The sequence below is a fragment of the Lucilia sericata genome, unplaced genomic scaffold, assembly GCF_015586225.1.
Source record: "Lucilia sericata isolate MDLA Ls3-8-SP2 unplaced genomic scaffold, ASM1558622v1 Contig000950F_arrow, whole genome shotgun sequence".
Classification (NCBI taxonomy): Eukaryota; Metazoa; Arthropoda; class Insecta; order Diptera; family Calliphoridae; genus Lucilia; species Lucilia sericata.
This window is the reverse complement of record NW_023994935.1, coordinates 149,359-162,697: the sequence shown is the minus strand read 5'-3', so window position 1 is coordinate 162,697 and position 13,339 is coordinate 149,359. Positions and strand designations below refer to the sequence as shown.

General features: G+C 30.8%; 1 long non-coding RNA gene across 1 annotated transcript; it reads right to left on the bottom strand.

The window, feature by feature from the left end:
• Nucleotides 1-1,343: 1,343 nt before the first annotated feature.
• Nucleotides 1,344-11,619, bottom strand: LOC119609234. Its single transcript, XR_005231900.1, has 3 exons — nt 11,518-11,619; nt 3,645-4,014; nt 1,344-1,498 (listed from the first exon to the last, which is right to left on the bottom strand). It is a non-coding gene; the product is annotated as an uncharacterized LOC119609234 (long non-coding RNA).
• Between the last annotated feature and the right edge of the window lie 1,720 nt (nt 11,620-13,339).

Sequence of the window (13,339 nt, the reverse complement as noted above, 5' to 3'; positions counted from 1 at the left end):
ACAGAGAGAGAAGCTGTCAGGGAAATATTTAACTGAAGATATATCATTGCATCGAAAAATCACATGATTGGAGTAAAAATATAGTTAAAGAATGACTCACGATTGAGCGGAAAGAATTACTGAATCATCATATAACGAATGAGACTAAAATATGACTAGATATAGTTTTACAATTGATCCAAAGAAGAGTGAATCAGTGTCTTGGTAGTATGCTAGTCTATCATGACTCGTGACTTTTATTCCCCTAAGGACTCTGATCTGATTTTACTAACATTAAGCGTAAGGTTAGTAGGTACTTTATTTGTAATTGTATTGTACTTACCTTTTAATAACTATTACTATTAATGTTGTATGTATGTATTTTTGTAATATTTATGATAACCATCCAATTTGTATTTATTAATGACATCTATTTTAAATGTTTCCTTAACGGCTGCTAACGAAGATTTTTTGTTTTTGTCTTTTATTGAAATTTGTTGAACTATTTATTGATTATATTAAATTGAAGACTACTATGAGTGGTGGTGGTGTTGTTATAAAAATTTGTTTCTTAAAAAATGTCTAAGTATATGTTATTAATGCGCAATATTTACTATTTAATATGGAGTTTTTACATTTTACAAAATTCTGCTAGTTTGAAAATTGTATGTAATTTATGTTTTTATTCAAGTTGACAACACTTGTTGCTGGTTTGAGTTTGTAATGTTTTTTGAGAGTATGACGTTTATTTGTTGTAATATTTGTAATGAGTTTTTAATTAATTTAAAAATGCACTTTTATATGTTTTATAAAGGTTTTGTTTTTTTTTTCGTTTTAGTTAAACTTATCTGTAGCTGCTAATGGTAGTTTATTTTATGTTTAAAAAAATTGTTTTATGTTATTAAGAATTTATTAATTATTTATTTAATATTTTAATTTTCATAATATTTCAATATTTATATTAGTAGTCAGAGTAGTAAGAAGTTTAAAAAAGAAATTTTTGTTACATTTTCATAAATTTTCCCTTAATAGTTTTTTCACTGTAAGCAAAAAAACCAACATTTTACACATTTTTATCCATAAATTTTTATATTTATTTAATTTTTTTTTTGTTAAATTTTATATCTGCATGTTTTTTAACATGTTGTTGTTTTTTTAATTTTATTTTATTTTTTTTTGCTTGCTATTAATAATATGTTTTACCAATTAATTAATAATTTATGTAAATTTGCTGTTTTATTATTATTTTTATGTGTTTTTTTTAATTAAATACTATTGTTTATTCTCAGGTTTGAGAAAAAATTATTTTTATTTTCATTGTATTTATAGTTTAATTTAATTTATTATTAATTATTTTGTGCGTTTTTGTTGTTGTTGATTTCCGTTATTATTATATACAAATGTATGTTTGAAAATTATTTTTATTATTATTTAACTAATAATTTAGTTGTTTTTCTCATATGAAATTATTATCTTCTGTAATAATCTTCTACATATAAGTTTAAATTTGTTGCGTTTTCTGTTTGAATAAAAAAATGAATTGTTGCGTAATTAATATTTAATTTTTGCTAAAATAAACATATTACTTAAATGTTAATTAACTGATGTAACGCCTAGTGAAATATACACAATTAAGACTAAAATACAAGAGTAGGATGAGAATTGTACTAGAACAGAACTAGAACAAAACTAGAACAGAATAGAACAGAACTAGAACAGAACTAGAACAGAACTAGAACAGAACTAGAACAGAACTAGAACAGAACTAGAACAAAAACAGAACTAGAACAGAACTAGAACAGAACTAGAACAGAACTAGAACAGAACTAGAACAGAACTAGAACAGAACTAGAACAGAACAAAAAACTAGAAAGAACTAGAACAGAACTAGAACAGAACTAGAACAGAACTAGAACAGAACTAGAACAGAACTAGAACAGACTACAGAACTAGAACAGAACTAGAACAGAACTAGAACAGAACTAGAACAGAACTAGAACAGAACTAGAACAGAACAGAACTAGAACAGAACTAGAACAGAACTAGAACAGAACTAGAACAGAACTAGAACAGAACTAGAACAGAACTAGAACAGAACTAGAACAGAACTAGAACAGAACTAGAACAGAACTAGAACAGAACTAGAACAGAACTAGAACAGAACTAGAACAGAACTAGAACAGAACTAGAACAGAACTAGAAACAACTAGAACAGAACTAGAACAGAACTAGAACAGAACTAGAACAGAACTAGAACAAACTAGAACAGAACTAGAACAGAACTAGAACAGAACTAGAACAGAACTAGAACAGAACTAGAACAGAACTAGAACAGAACTAGAACAGAACTAGAACAGAACTAGAACAGAACTAGAACAGAACTAGAACAGAACTAGAACAGAACTAGAACAGAACTAGAACAGAACTAGAACAGAACTAGAACAGAACTAGAACTGAACTAGAACTGAACTAGAACAAACTAGAACAGAACTAGAACAGAACTAGAACTAGAACTAGAACAGAACTAGAACTATAACAGAACGAACTAGAACAGAACTAGACAGAACTAGAACAGAACTAGACAGAACTAGAAAGAACTAGAACAGAACTAGAACAGAACTAGGACAGAACTAGAACAGAACTAGAACAGAACTAGAACAGAACTAGAACAGAACTAGAACAGAATAGAACAGAACTAGAACAGAACTAGAACAGAACTAGAACAGAACTAGAACAGAACTAGAACAGAACTAGAACAGAACTAGAACAGAACTAGAACAGAACTAGAACAGAACTAGAACAGAACTAGAACAGAACTAGAACAGAACTAGAACAGAACAGAACAGAACTAGAAACAGAACTAGAACAGAACTAGAACAGAACTAGAACATAACTAGAACAGAACTAGATCAGAACTAGAACAGAACTAGAAACAGAACTAGAACAGAACTAGAACTAGAACAGAACTAGAACAGAACTAGAAACAGAACTAGAACAGAACTAGAACAGAACTAGAACAGACAACTAGAACAGAACTAGAACAGAACTAGAACAGAACTAGAACAGAACTAGAACAGAACTAGAACAGAACTAGAACAGAACTAGAACAGAACTAAAACAGAACTAGAACAGAACTAGAACAGAACTAGAACAGAACTAGAACAGAACTAGAACAGAACTAGAACAGAAACTAGAACAGAACTAGAACAGAACTAGAAAGAACTAGAACAGAACTAGAACTAGAACAGAACTAGAACAGAACTAGAACAGAACTAGAACAGAACTAGAACAGAACTAGAACAGAACTAGAACAGAACTAGAACAGAACTAGAACAGAACTAGAACAGAACTAGAACAGAACTAGAACAGAACTAGAACAGAACTAGAACAGAACTAGAACAGAACTAGAACAGAACTAGAACAGAACTAGAACAGAACTAGAACAGAACTAGAACAGAACTAGAACAGAACTAGAACAGAACTAGAACAGAACTAGAACAGAACTAGAACAGAACTAGAACAGAACTAGAACAGAACTAGAACAGAACTAGAACAGAACTAGAACAGAACTAGAACAGAACTAGAACAGAACTAGAACTGAACTTGAACATTAATTTAGCATTATTTAGATGTTATTCAATCTAGAATTCATAATTCATTCTTACCAAAAATTTAAAGTTGCTTTTATTTTTTACAAAAATTAGTTTTTCACCATTGTTTGTCGTTTTTCTAACTTCCAAATACTTAGTTCGTTTAACACTTTGTTTTAACTAATTATTATTTATTAATTATTTTATTATACTATTTTAAATTAATTTAGTCGTTATTTTTTTGTTCAAAATTAATTGTTCGTTTAATTTGCTAATTCGTTTTAAACATTTGTAAATTTTTGTGATTCCAATTTTTTCACTTTCACTAAAATTTTTGTTTCAATTTTATTCAGTTGTTTAGACTACACACTCTAAAACCATTTGAAATGTATTTCCTTCACTGTGTTTAGTTGGCATATTTCTCCGGGTGAAAAAAAAGAAAAGTCTGAAAAGAATGTGAAGAAAAGAACAATTAGTTGATAAGAAAAACATATGAACTAGAACATTTAAAGATTTATATAAATTTAGTTTAATAAATTTGCTTAAAATAATATTAATCTACTCTATTCCCCATTAAAGACTTGTACTACAGAACGGACAATTTTTAAGGACTACCTTTGTATTATGAGACACAAATACAATAAAATTTTACACTATACTTTGAAAATGCTACAATTAAAGATAAAATGTGACAAGTGAATTGAAAACTTAAGGATGGCGAAGCCGATTTGACGTCCATCTGTCTTTGTATTTGTTCCAATAGCATTAATATGGCCCCTCTTTCTGTGCAACTTTTAATCTTTTAATCTTATAACATCAGGAGAATATTTATGGAATAGGTATTTTAATCTATTTGCTGAATAGATTCCCCAGATAATTTCACGCTCAAAACTAAGATTAATCTATTTGACATGCTGTTTATTTCTAGTTCAGTTCTAGTTCAGTTTTAGTTCAGTTTTAGTTCAGTTCTAATTCAGTTCTAGTTCAGTTCTAATTCAGTTCTAGTTCAGTTCTAGTTCAGTTCTAGTTCAGTTCTAGTTCAGTTCTAGTTCAGTTCTAGTTCAGTTCTAGTTCAGTTCTAGTTCAGTTCTAGTTCAGTTCTAGTTGAGTTCTAGTTGAGTTCTAGTTGAGTTCTAGTTGAGTTCTAGTTGAGTTCTAGTTGAGTTCTAGTTCAGTTCTAGTTCAGTTCTAGTTCAGTTCTAGTTCAGTTCTAGTTCAGTTCTAGTTCAGTCCTAGTTCAGTTCTAGTTCAGTTCTAGTTCAGTTCTAGTTCAGTTCTAGTTCAGTTCTCGTTCAGTTCTAGTTCAGTTCTAGTTCAGTTCTAGTTCAGTTCTAGTTCAGTTCTAGTTCAGTTCTAGTTCAGTTCTAGTTCAGTTCTAGTTCAGTTCTAGTTCAGTTCTAGTTCAGTTCTAGTTCAGTTCTAGTTCAGTTCTAGTTCAGTTCTAGTTCAGTTCTAGTTCAGTTCTAGTTCAGTTCTAGGTTAGTTCTAGTTCAGTTCTAGTTCAGTTCTAGTTCAGTTCTAGTTCAGTTCTAGTTCAGTTCTAGTTCAGTTCTAGTTCAGTTCTAGTTCAGTTCTAGTTCAGTTCTAGTTCAGTTCTAGTTCAGTTCTAGTTTAGTTCTAGTTCAGCCTAAGTTTTAACATAAAAATCAGATTATTCACTAAAGATTAAATTTTTGTTTAAACTTAAGTTTTTGACTAAAATAAAATTTATCACTTAAAATTAAATTTTTCAGTAAAAAATCAATTTTTCATTAACAAAAAAAAAAAAAAAAAAAATTCACTAAAAATTATTTTTTTACTAAAAATTCAATTTATCACTTACAAATCAATTTTTCACTAAAAAATAAATTTTCCACTAAAAATTCAATTTTTCTCTAAAAATTCAATTTTTCACTAAAATTTCAAATTTTCACTTAAAGTTACATTTTTTCACTAAAAATTCAGTTTTCTAAAATTTTAGTTTGACTAAAAAAAATGCTTTAATGACAATATGTTAAGTAAAATGTTTTATTAACATTCTCATACTAGTTTGTTTCTACAGACACAGATGTCTGGGATGCTGCTCTGTTACTTTTCATTCATTAAGGTTCAATTAGTTATATATTTTTGTAGATTTCTGCAAAATTTGATTTGTTTATAAAACTTCTTTGTATCTTTTTCATTTCTATTATTTTTCTTACTTAATGTTTTAAACAGTTTAAGTGGCGTTTTGTTATTTTATTTTTAATTATTAACATTTTTTATTCTTGTATGGAATTTTGTGGCAGACAAAAGAAAAAAACACATGTAGATTCCTAAAAGTATACTACACATAATTTTCTTTTATTCATTACTTTCTTAATTTTTATCAAATTTCTTTCTTAATATACAAATTTCTTTACAACAAAAATAACTTTCTGTATTTTTTTTTTCTTACCAACACTTAGACACACACACACACATAGATAGACAGACACTTGTATGAAGAAAGTAAAAAAAGAAAAAATTACTATAGAAAGCAGAAAAAGAAGAAGAAGAGCTGCTCATGAGATAAATACGGGCACCTGTTATACATGACCATAAAAAAGCACATTTGTCCTTGATAGGTTTTGCGAACAAAAGAACAGAAGCAAAAAAACACACACAGATGGGTGAAAAAAGCAACAGCAGTTTTAGCGACACCAATCAACTTTTTATTAGTTTATAAAGCACTTTTTGAGAAATTTTATTAATTTTTTTTTTTAAATTTTTATAATTTTTTTTATTAATAATTTAATTTTTTGAAAATTTTAATATTTTGTGTTAAATTTTCATTCTTGTTGCTAGAGTTGCTGAAAATTGTAATAAGAAAATGTGCTCCAGCTTCTATGATTGGAAGTTGCCTTCTTGTTGTATAGAAATATTTGAATTTTACACGCACACATAAAAAACTCAACACTCTTAAACGCACACACACACGCACACTCACTTAAATAGATGAGCACATGCAATCTCCATGGAAAGTTAAGGATAAAACGGAATACACAATAAATTGAATACAACAACTTTAGTAATTCACCACACACATACTACTCACTCATAGAAAATTTTGTCAAAACAAAATTGTAGCAGCCAAAGGACTTTTTTGAAACATAAAAGAGAAACGTTAACTAAAGCGAAAAAAAACGGATACAAACATTGTTTGTTACACTACAATGGTTTTTCTTTGATACAAAAAAACAACATACACCAACACAAACAGCCATCATCAAAGAGAGAGTAAGAGCAAATTTCCTTCGTTTGGCTTTTCCTTTTTTTTTTTGTTGTTGTTATACCGTTAACAACATCGTCACAATACTTGAAGAGTGTGCTTGATTTGGAATATTAATCCAAATTGAGCACCACTAGAGCGTATGTGTGTGTGTGTTTGTGTTTGTATGAGTATGTGTTTTTTGTTAGAGCCACAGAAAACTTTAGCTGCTGTTTTAAGTTGATAGATACAAATTTAAGGGATAATTTACTGTAATGTTTTATCGTCCTCGTCGTTGTTGCTTCAAATAATATTTTAAATTTGTAACGGTTTCTTGAAGGGTTTTTAATGCCATAAACTTATATTTGTTAACTATCAGTTTAATATTCTATTAGTAACATTTTAATTTGAATTAATTTGAATAAACGTTAGCACTTACAAAACTATTATTCATTTGTGAAATTTAAAAATGTATAAAATCTTGTAGTTTGCTCTAAAGGTAATGGATTCAATTATATTACAATAGAGAAAATTATGGCTTATACCGGTCGATTAGGACCCACTTTTTGAGTCGATATTATGCTAAGCGTTCATATGTCCGTCCGTCCATACGTCTGTCTGTCTGTTTGTCTGTCTGTCTGTCTGTCTGTCTGTCTGTCTGTCTGTCTGTCTGTCTATCTATAATGACATATACCGATCGATTAAGACCCAACTCAAAAGTAGTCGATATAACGATAACCATTCATACTTTCATCCGTCCATACGCCTGTCTATCTGTTTGTTTGTTTGTCTGTCTGTCTGTCTGTCTGTCTGTCTGTCTGTCTGTCTGTCTGTCTGTCTGTCTGTCTGTCTGTCTGTCTGTCTGTCTGTCTGTCTGTCTATCTATCTGCCTTTCTGTGTGTCTGACTATCTAGCTATATGTTCTATCTGTCCGTCCGTATATCTGTCTCTATGTCTATCTGAAATCTTGTAGTTTGGTCTAAATATTAAAATGGAGAAAATAATGGCTTATACCGGTCGATTAGGACCCACTTTTTGAGTCGATATAAAGATAAGCGTTCATAAGTCAGTCCATACATCTGTCTGTTTATCTATAATGGCATATACCGATCGATTAAGACCCGTCCGTCCATACGCCTATCTGTCTGTCTGTCTGTCTGTCTGCCTTTCTGTCTGCCTTTCTGTCTGCCTTTCTGTGTGTCAACTATCTATCTATATGTTCCGCCTGTCCGTCCGTATATCTGTCTCTATGCCTGTCTGTCAGTCTATATGTATGTCTGTTTGTTTGTTTGTTTGTTTGTTTGTATCTCTTTCTGTCAGTCCGATCATCTGTGAGTCTCTATAAAAGTTGTTATCAAAGTACAAGTCACAATTTTCAAGATAATTTGATGAAATTTTACAAAATTATTTCTTTTACTCCATGGACTATGTCTTCCAGAAAATTTGGTAGAAATCGGTATATTATTTCACAATCGAATCCCCCGTTATAAGGTTTTTGGACTGAAACATTTTCACTACAACATGTCAATCACAACAAGAGCTCTTGAACGCTATTATTGGCCAAATTTACATAGTGCCAAAGTAATGGTTTGAATCTGGTGGGAATAAAAGATTACTTTTTACTACGAGCTGCTAAAATCTGGCAAAAATTTTACAGGGCATCTGAACCGAATGTAACTGATTCATTTAAAGCAAGAATTTTCTCCTAGAAACTAGCAGCTAGGCTGTGGATTCATAAAATGTTGTATTTGATCTGATAATGAAAAGATACTTGTATCTAATGGATGAAATGGATTCTGAGTTGTATCTGTGGAGATATGGGAATAACGTATGAAGTGACGGTTAAAGAGGCTTAGGAGTTGGTTGAGACGTTGGCGGAGTTGTTAATAACTTAATCATTAATTTATCGGTGATTTTGTTTCATGTTTGTGTTGGAATTTACTCTAAAACATGCTCAATTTATTACAGTGAGACCTTGTGGTCACTGAAATAAGTCTGACTAAATATATGTATATCTGAGTTTTTGAACCACCAGTTATGTCCCTAGGAGCTTTTGCCGGAGCAACAGAGCCATCGTAGTAGTGTAGTTGGGCGACTTTAAAAGGTCAAGGAAGGCATTGGTGTGAATCTTTAGATGATGAGAATGCCAGTAAGGACAAAAGCATTCCTTATTGCATCATCACCCCTTATATCGGCTCTAACCGGTGATTGCTTTTTCCATTGTCGGGGTTCGATTGAGCTTGACTCATGACATCTGTCATTCCTCAACGGGGCTACTATGGCAAGAAATTGTATAGCCCGAGTACTGGAGCAAAGTGCTTGTATATAGACCGGTACAACCTTGTGCGGTGGTGAGTCGTCAAAGAATTTCACCCAGTGGTTAAATAAGACCACTTCGGCCTTCGTCACTTCATAGATTCCAAAAAATTGCCAGAAAGCTAGTCCAAAGGAGTCAATGCCTGAGAGTTATTATTTTAGATTTGGAAGTGTCTATTCTATAGATTTCGTTTGTATAGTAAAGTGACGATTTCCACTGCTATCTATAGATTACTTTTAGCCTGTAAAGTGACGGCTATCACTGATCTCGTTTGCAAAGTCGACACTTAAGTGATGGCTATCTTTACCTTCGTTTACGAAGAGTAAATTCGGAAGACGAATAAGAGCTCAACAGATAGTTAGACGTCAGTGGAAATGACTGTCTGTTTTTTGGATTTATTGAATCTTTGTTGAACTGCTGGGTCTCCACAGTTGGATACAAGTGTATAAAATCGTTTTTGGAAAACTTGCGCTTAACGCTTACATACAGACGGACGGACGAACTGACTGACGGACAGCCATAGATAAATTGTCATAGGAAATGATTCAGGTGAGTAAAGAACTCATATTTTTGGATGTTACAAACATCAGCATAAACGCATATCCTCTTCACTCTGTTAGTGTAGGGTACAATATATGTGTAGGATGCACTTGTTTTGACACTTTAAAAATTTGCTAATAAATTACATATATTTCGCTACGATCGGACAAATCTTTCTTCAGAAAATCAGTTTGTTATACAAAGTCCGTAGACTTTTGATATAAACGATTGATTTAAGTCCCGACAGTCAATACCTCAAAAAAAAAAAAAAAAAAAAATCAAATCCTCATAAATCATATCTGGTTTGTAAAACAACTCAATACCAATAACTCGATAATTGACCAACTTCTGAAAGCAGATATAGGGTATCATATAATAGAGCATGTGCGACTATATACAGACATTTGCCTCTTCTGTTATATTAGATCGTGATACCAAATTTTCCTCGAAATTCCTAAAGTTAAAATGTTGTTTGAAAGTAAAGCTTTTAAGGGTAATGATCGTGACATTTGGTGGCCAATCAGCTTAAGATTTTTTAATTCCGTTTTCTGTGATTTAGGGAAATATTTATTGAATTTAAAGTGGTTTCCAAATGACGGATTCATATAGGAGTGAGTTTTCGAAAACTGGGAACTTTCTCAATTTTTTGGGAAATTTTTTGTATTATTTTAAAAACAAAGCAGATTATAGAAGAAAAATATATACATACAAGTTAGAATTTATAGTAGGACAAAGCCGACCATATGGAACCCTACACCAGTGGTGACAAAAAAAGGCGTTTTCTAAATGAGGGGTTATATGGGGGCAGGGGGTTAAAATGGTCCTATCCTTATAAATTTTGGTAGAGAGATTTATGTCTACATTAGTTATTTATGCAGAGTATCATCATGAGTGAATTTTTAGCATCAACTCATTTTCCGAAGTGGACTTTGTATGGGGGATAGGGTTAAATGAGGCCCGATCACTACGAAAATGAGAAGTATCATTAAGACTTTTAAAACAAAGTTTTGTCGATTTTAAAATTGATACAAGAACATTTAACATATTTATGAACTCAAAAGCCGTATTCGGGAGGATCGATTTCAATAGGCGTTGTCCTTGGGTCAAAAGAAGAGTATGTGCAAAATTTCATCAAATTATCTTGAAAATTGCGACCTGTAGAGTGCGCATAAGGTTTACATGGACACACAGACGGACTGACACGCAGACACACGGACAGACAGACAGACGGACAGACAGACAGACAGACAGACGGACGGACAGACAGACAGACAGACAGACAGACAGACAGACAGACAGACAGACAGACAGACAGACAGACTGACAGACAGACAGACAGACGGACAGACAGACAGACAGACAGACAGACAGACAGACGGACTGACAGACGGACACAGCTAAATCGACTCAGAAAGTGATTCTGAGCTGATTGGCAAATTCTAAGGCGGGTGTAAGACCAATATTTTTGGGTGTTACATACGCTACACCATTAGAGTGGTGTAGGGTATAAAAATTTACTATTTTTTTATTTTATAAAAATTTTAACTAGTTACTATGTTACCAGTTTAATATTAATGTTTTTTAAATATATTTTTATAATTTTAATTTAATATTTAAATTAATTTAACAAAAATGTTTAAATTATTGTTTTCAAAACAAAATATTAAAACTTTTTGAACCTTTAAATTTAACACAATATGATATTTTTATTAAAAAATCACAACTCAAATACTTCACTTCTTTTTCTAAAACACTCATTTTTTTAAAACAAAATTTTAATAAAAATTTTCTTGTAATTTATATATTTTTTTATATACAGCCAATTTTTTTTTAAATATAATTCATAATTTTTTAAAAGAAAATATTTTATCAATTATTTTTACCTTTTTTTAATAATCAAATTTTTTCAATAACTTTTCTCTACATTTTGTTTCGTTTTTTTTTTTCTAATTTTTAATTTCACTACACAAATTTTTTTATTCAAAAATTCTTTTAAAATTCTAAAATTTATTTTGAGTATTTTTTTCTAAAACAATGACACAATTTTTTTATTTTTTTAAATTAAAGCAGTTTGGTTTTTTTCTTGAAATTTTAGCTTGAAAAAGTTTTCACTCTTTTTTTTTGTATATGTAGTGGTATTTTTTTTTTTTGCTTTTTTTTTGACAGAAATTGTGTATTTATTTCTATTTCTTGTCTGTTTAAAACAAACCGTCCACGTTTCTTATTTTGAAGGAGGAAAAGGCAACAAACAGCACAACCCGAAACCGGAACACCAACTGAAAGTTAATTTAAATCCTCAAAAAGGAGCTACCACAACACTAAATAGTGGCTCAACTTGAATTACTGGAACTCGACTGGAATGTCTAAGAGATGCTGGAAGCTGTAGCCAAAAAACAACTCTATGAAAAATGCATAAATGCACTTACTTTAAGAGTACCACATAAAAGAGTAAGAAAAGCTTGCTAAGAGAGAAACAAATATTACTCTTTTGCTTTAACATCCCTTTTAAGCTTTCATTTGGCTGCAAAGCTTTTTATGTCGTGTTATCCCATATTTTTTGTAAGTTTTCCTTTTCTATGTTTTATGTGTGTAGACTCTTGTTACAGAATTTGGTTGGGTTATTAAGAAGTCTTTAGGATACAAAATATGTGACAATTGATATGTAATTATTAAGAGCAGGAATAAAACAAAGCAAAGGGGTTTTTCTGTACTTCGATAACCTAGTTTTTTTTAAATATTTTTTATTTGCTTTTTTTAATTTCTTTTTATATACATACACACATTCTTATATTTTCAATCTTTTAAACTCTCCTTCTGTATCCTTAAGTTCAAGTTTGTAATTGCCAAAGAAATGTTTAAAGGAAATATGATTTCTTTTAATCTTCTTGCAATTCATTTTGCTACTTTTACAACATGTAAAAACTAATTGCATTTAGAAAAAAAGAGTTGACAAAAATTATAAAAAAACGGAAAAGTTTTGTACAATATGGCACTAGAAATGCATAAGTGTATAAATGAATAATGTAAATTCCCTTTTAAAGAGTTGATTCTGAGTGTCATTAGAGTGATGATGAATGCTCAAACACACATAAAGCAAATGAGACAGTTTTTATTAAACTTTAGAGTTTAACAATATTAGAAACTGAACTAGAAGTGAATTAAAAACAGAACTAGAAATGAATTAGAACTGAACTATATATAACTAGAACAGAGCTAGAACAGAGCTAGAACAGAACTAGAACAGAACTAGAACAGAAACTAGAACAGAACTAGAACAGAACTAGAACAGAACTAGAACAGAACTAGAACAGAACTAGAACTGAACTAGAACTGAACTGGAACTGAACTGGAACAGAACTAGAACAGAACTAGAACAGAACTAGAACAGAACTAGAACAGAACTAGAACAGAACTAGAACAGAACTAGAACAGAACTAGAACAGAACTAGAACAGAACTAGAACAGAACTAGAACTGACTAGAACAGAACTAGAACAGAACTAGAACTGAACTAGAACAGAACTAGAACAGAACTAGAACTGAACTAGAACTGAACTAGAACTAGAACTGAACTAGAACTGAACTAGAACTGAACTAGAACTGAACTAGAACTAACTAGAACTGAACTAGAACTGAACTAGAACTGAACTAGAACTGAACTAGAACTGAACTAGAACTGAACTAGAACTGAACTAACACTGAACTA